Source organism: Rattus rattus, chromosome 2 (genome assembly GCF_011064425.1).
Source record: "Rattus rattus isolate New Zealand chromosome 2, Rrattus_CSIRO_v1, whole genome shotgun sequence".
In the NCBI taxonomy this organism is placed as follows: domain Eukaryota; kingdom Metazoa; phylum Chordata; class Mammalia; order Rodentia; family Muridae; genus Rattus; species Rattus rattus.
Window position 1 is genome coordinate 173,459,768 of NC_046155.1, and position 6,362 is coordinate 173,466,129.

The window sequence follows — 6,362 nt, forward strand, 5'->3', positions numbered from 1 at the left end:
GTGCGCTGTAGCGTTTCTCAGGCATTATTCTAGAAATTATTTGTTATATAGAATTGGAAACATATTTTAAAAAATAATCTTGCAATAATCACCATCTGAGTATGATTATATTAACATTTCCTGTTTACAACTTTTTCAAAGAGAACTTTTACAATTGAAAAGAACAACCATAAGAACTTAGAGATAAATCATTATTTTTAGAAATTTAACTTTAATTTTACTTACTTTACATCCTGCTCACTACCCTCCCCCAGTCCCACCACTGCATCATGGTCAACCTCTTTCACAATTCTTTCACCGTCCCCCCTTCTCCTCTGAGTGGGTGCAAGGCCCCCTGGGTGTCCTGCCACCCGGCAACATCAAGTCTCTGGGAGGCTAGATAAGGCAGCCCAGCTAAAAGAACATAGAGGTGACAGATTTTGGGATAGCCCCTGCTCCTCTTGTTCAGGATCCACATGAAGATTAAGCTTCACCTCTGCTACATATTGTGTGGGGAGGCCTAGGTCCAGTCTGTGTATGTACTTTGGTTGGTGGTTCAGACTCTGAAAGCCCCAAAGTTTCTGGTTAATTAACTCTGTTGGTCTGCCTGGGGAGTTCCTATCTTTTTGGGGGGTTCACAATCTTTCCTCCTATTCTTCCACAAGAGTTCCCAAGCTCCATCCAATGTTTGGCTGTGGGTGCCTCTATCTGTCTGAGTCAACTGCTGGGTGAAGCTTCTCAGAGGTCAACATATTCTTGTCTGCAAGCCCAATAGAGTATTATAAATGGTGTCAGAGATTGGTGCATGCCCATGTGATGCATCTCAAGTTGAGCCCTTATTTGTTGGCCATTCCCTCAGTCTCTGCTCTATTCCCATTCCCAGCATTTCTTGGAGACAGGATAAACTTGGGGTTCAATGTTTTCTGGGCGGGGTCATGTCTTTATCACTCCACTGAGGTTCCTGCCTTGCTACAGGAGGTGAGCTCTTCAGGTTCCATATACCCAGTGTAGTGAGTGATAGATAAGGTCAACCCATTGATTCTTGAGTGCCTCCCTTATCCCTGGTGTCTGTCTTGTCCTGGAAATGTCCCCCCTCCTCCTCACCCTAGTCAGTTAAAGGATTCCATTCATTTTCACGACTATCTGGCCATCTCTCCTATCCCTCCCCACACCTGATGAGGTAAACCATTATTACAGCTAATATAAGACCCTATTTTTATATGTAGGAATTATATTTTCTACAATATTTGAATATTTTAATAAATATATTATTTTACTTATAATTAAAGCATGTCTTAGTCAGGGTTTCTATTCCTGCACAAACATCATGACCAAGAAGCAAGTTGGGGAGGAAAGGGTTTATTCAGTTTACTTCCACATTGCTGTTTCATCACCAAAGAAAGTCAGAACTGGAACTCAAGCAGGTCAGGAAGCAGGAGCTGATGCAGAGGCCACAGAGGGATGTTTCCTACTGGCTTGCTTCCCCTGGCTTGCTCAGCTTGCTTTCTTATAGAACCCAGAACCACCAGCACAGGGATGGCACCACCCACAATGGGCTGGGTCTGCCCACCTTGACCACTAGTTGAGAAAATTGCTTTCTGCTGACTCTCATGAGGGCATTTCCACAACTGAGGCTCCTTTTCTGTGATAACTCCAACTTGTGTCAAGTTGACACACAAAACCAGCCAGTACAAAGCAGTTGTCAATATATTTATAAACATAAGCCCCCCAAATTGGAAAAATATTGTTATCTAATACACATTACTGCATCTCTTCTATATACACACATTGGGGTCTGAAAATGTTAGATTATCTCATATATATATATATATGTATATATATATACACACATATATGCATATATATATACACATATATATTAGTTTTTCTAGAATAATTTCATTAAGATTCCAGTACCTTTCATTATTTGTTGACTGAAAGGAAATCCGGATATATTACTTTATGAGATAAGTCCCCTATCCAAATTGCGTGGTGGGTAAAACAGATGTCAAAATGCTTTTTAAGTCATGTTCTGTATACTTTGTAAGGTACTGGGTGATAGCTAATTTCACAGTGTTTACAAGTACTTACAAAAGTATTGTGTTAAATAAAATTCCAACTGATAAAATGATTGTTTTAAAAGTGGGAGTAATCCCTCAGTTGTTAAGAGCACTGACTGCTCTTCTAGAGGACCCAGGTTCAATTCCCAGCAACCACAAAGTAGTTCAACAGCTGTAACTCCAGTTCCAGGAAGTCTGACACCCTCACACAGATATTCATGCAGACAAAACACTGATGGAAATAAATAAATGAATAATCTTAAAATTACAAATTTATTTAAATGACTATATTTCTGAAATTTGAACTGTTAAAATGACATGTGAACATGTCTAGATAGAGTTTGAAAAATAATAGCATGACTATATAAATTCATTTTAATTATAACTTTTACCCTTAGTGCTTCATGCATCATCCTATAAATAATGTTCTGGCTTTACCACTGGGAAAGAAACTCATGGCTATACAAAAAGCTTAATTAACTTATCTATTTTAAAAATGATTCTGATATACACAATTTTTGCATGTCAGAAAATTTATCTCAATCTTTGTGGAGATAAAGAAAACTGTAAAGTCTGCGTTAGTTCTTTAACATTACTTATGTGAAGTGTAAATACAAATGAGGATTAAGGGTTTTGCTACTGACCTTGAATTCAGGCAAAGCCTGTATTTATATTTAATATTTCAAATTAACTTGAGAAAGTATACTTTTAAGGAGGTCAACACGATTGTGAACAGAATAGATATCAGCCTATTAGTATGAATACCCACTTAAATATCTGGAAAATTAAATTTTTAAAATGAATCAATTGCATCTCGAAGGTAGACCCCAGCTAATTTTATTTTAAAATCAGAGCCAGAAAGGTCGCTGAGGCAGCAACGGTGCGTGCTGTCTCTATAAAGATCTGAGTACAGTCCTCATACTCAAGGGGGAAAAGAAAGAACGCATCCCACAAACTGTTCCCCTAAGCTGAGATGAGCTGCTGAGGCAAAAGCAATGGGATATGCTAATTCATTTCCTTCTTATAATATTCATGGTTAGCTTCAGATATACACAAGGCAGAACTTAAATAGAAGAGCTCTGGGATCCTGGATGAATTAAAGGAAGTTCGCAGCTGACCACTCCCATTTGGAAAACGTCGTTTTAATAACCTGGGTCATGCCATGGTGTCTTGAAAGGAATAACTGAAAACCTTTTCACCATGCTGATAGTAAATCACTATAATTACAGCTGGGATGTAACTCTTTGCACATTGATTGTACTGAAACCAGCACAATAGAGTAAGAAGTAAACAAGCGGTGACAAATTGACAGCTTACTGATGGCAACATAAGTTTTGACACTTGAGCCCTTAGATCAGTGAAAAGCAAGATTGATTCCCTGCCTTAAGTGGTCCTCCACTTGGTCGGAAAGATTGAGCATGGCTCGTAAAGAAGAAACAGCTTTGAGAGTGGATTATTGTGTCTTAGAAGATTTGAAGCCTGTTAGACCACCAAAAAGAAAAACTGCAGATATTAAATGACTGAAAAAAACAAAACTCCATCTGACAACTTTTCCCAGAATAACCAAGGCATGTATAATGTTCTGGGGAAAAAAATCACAATTAGGATATATTAGTATGTTATATATTTCCTCAATAGGATAATTGAAAGAGAGTCCTAAAATTTGCTCAAATTTAAATTCATGTTACAAATTAGTTGCCTTGTATAGTACAGACTACTGGTGTTGTCTAAGTAAAGTGTGAAGTGAAAAGCACGCATGCCCACTTCTTCAGAATTTATAGAATAAATAAATTAATTTGGGAGTAATTACTGACTTTTTCTATACATTCAGATATTTATAGATTATCCCGCCTATCACAATCAAAGATAAAATAGGGCATAAAGAAGGTATAATAACCGTGAATGCTGCCAGTAAGTAATATAGTCACAACAGATGTGAGCACTATTTATAGCTTAGCTAAACGTGCCATGAAGTGTCAAAGAATATGATCTATTAAGAAAAAATTAGGGCTGGAGAGAAGGATTGGCAGACAAAGGGAATGACCACTCATGCCAGAGGTCCTGAGTTCCATCCATGCATCCCACTTTGTACAAAGAGTGAACTAGACTGTGAACATTTTGCTCTCACCTCCACATGTATGCTGTTCTGGTGCACAGAGAGATGTGTACATACAAATAAACCCAGGCACAATAAAGAAGAATTTTTGAAAAATTTCTTAATGTTGTATGATTGCACTGATACCTTTATTAATAGTTTCCACATCCACTGAGAAGTACTACCTTAAGATTTCAGCATAATTTGAGTTGATAAGGTGTACCTCTTTCGTGTATAATGTAAATATCAAAAGGCCTTTATTTTGTAGCTGTACTTGGCAACATGAACATTTTAAATTTGTATTTTATCTGCATACTCATTAAACTAAAACAAAATCTCCAATGATCATTTTATCTCAAAAATTTAATAAAATATTTTGTTGTGAAGGTTGAAAACTAAGGGAGATTGAAGGAGGTAAGACATTTAAAACTAAGTGAAATTTGCACTTTAACAGAATCACCTTTCGTACCTATGGCTTGATTTCGGAAGTACAGTAATAATGCCTACAAACAGGTATCACTGGGTACAGAAAAGCAGTCAGCATATGGAGCTAGTTAGATTACTGTTCTCATTAAGATGATTTTCACCTTGACCTGGAAGGACAATATGTTTTTCATGTTGCATAGCTGCAACGAATGTTGATAAGTGCAACTTCCAGACAGAATACATAGCATACATCTCCAGTGGAAGGACTCACGCCCACAACTGCATGGGAGAGCAAGACATCGATCATACATCTGGGATACACATCAGCTAATGTGCTTAGAAAATCGAACCGTACTGAAGTATTTTCTAATTTATGACTTAAACTTTATTATTTTCTCATCTGATTATTTGTAGATTTTTAATAGTATTGATAATATATTACTCAGTTTAAAAAGAAAAAATACCAATCATTTATATGAAAATAAGTTTATAATTAAAAGCCAATCATCTATTTTAAATTAAGTGACCACAGATAATAATAATAATACATATTTCAAAATGTGAATTCTTTCATTGTTTCTTTGTTGCTTGGGTTCTTTGATTCTTTCTTTGTTTCTTTCTCTCTTTCCTTCATTCTTCCTGAAACAGGTCTTTCTCTGTAGCCTTGATTGCTTGGAACATGCTAGGTAGACCAGGATGGCCTCAAACTCATAGAGCTCTGCCTACCTCTGCTTTATGTGTGCTGGGATTAAACATATATGCTATCATGCTTGTCTTCAAAGAGTAAATTCTTAAGTCCTGAATTTTCCACAAGAAATATTACTTAAATGAAGATCATATTAGTCCTCTATCACTAATAACAAGAATACAGCAAACAAATAAGAAACAATGACACAGAGCATCTTGATTTTTTTAGGTTAAAGCATTTGGCTCCATATAATTATCTTTATTGATACCAATCATATTTCAAATTGGAAACATAAATTTCCTTAGGTTTATAATTTAAGTTGCATTTCTGATTCAATATATTCTAATGCATAGGGAGAAGTTAATAACCCCAGTGTGTGCTATGAGCTATTTTCTCTTTCCTCTTTTAGCTTATTGCTCAGGTCATTGGTTAACCATTTATTTTTAAGAAGAAGATCTAATTTTCATTTAATTCTGAAATTCAAATTCCTTGCATAAATATGTACAAAAGCAAAGAAATTACAGTTTCTATTATCCCAGGAAATATAGTTTAAAATACTCTACGTACTCTCAACTGATATAGAAGTTATTGAAGTGGGTGGATGAAATAAATAGTTTCATATGTCTCATGAAGTGAGTGAATTTAATTTAGAAATTAAATATGCTATGAATTTTCATAATTCTAAGCCAGATGGCTAGTTAGAAATAATGATACTTCATGTAGCTTGTAATTATCAAATTGCTGAGAACTGTGGCATAGGCAACACACGCACAAAAAGTAAAACAAAACCTCAGAAATCTTGAATTAAATCCACCTTGACTTTGAAAACTTTCTGAAATAAGTCAGTATTGATTCTATGTTGAGATTTGAAATGACTTTCTACATCTGATCCATCATGTCCTTACAAGAAAGCACTGTTGGCCACATGATCTTCTCATCTGTAGTCTGTAGTTACAATGTGGTCACCTCAGAATTCTTTACTCTTTTCTATTTTTACTCAGGACTTCAGCCAAAGGACACTGGTCTCTTGTTTTTCCAACATCAAAACTCACGTCAAGAATAATTTCTGAAATAGTTCTTTTATAAACCTCACTGTAGCTACAGAAAATGAAAG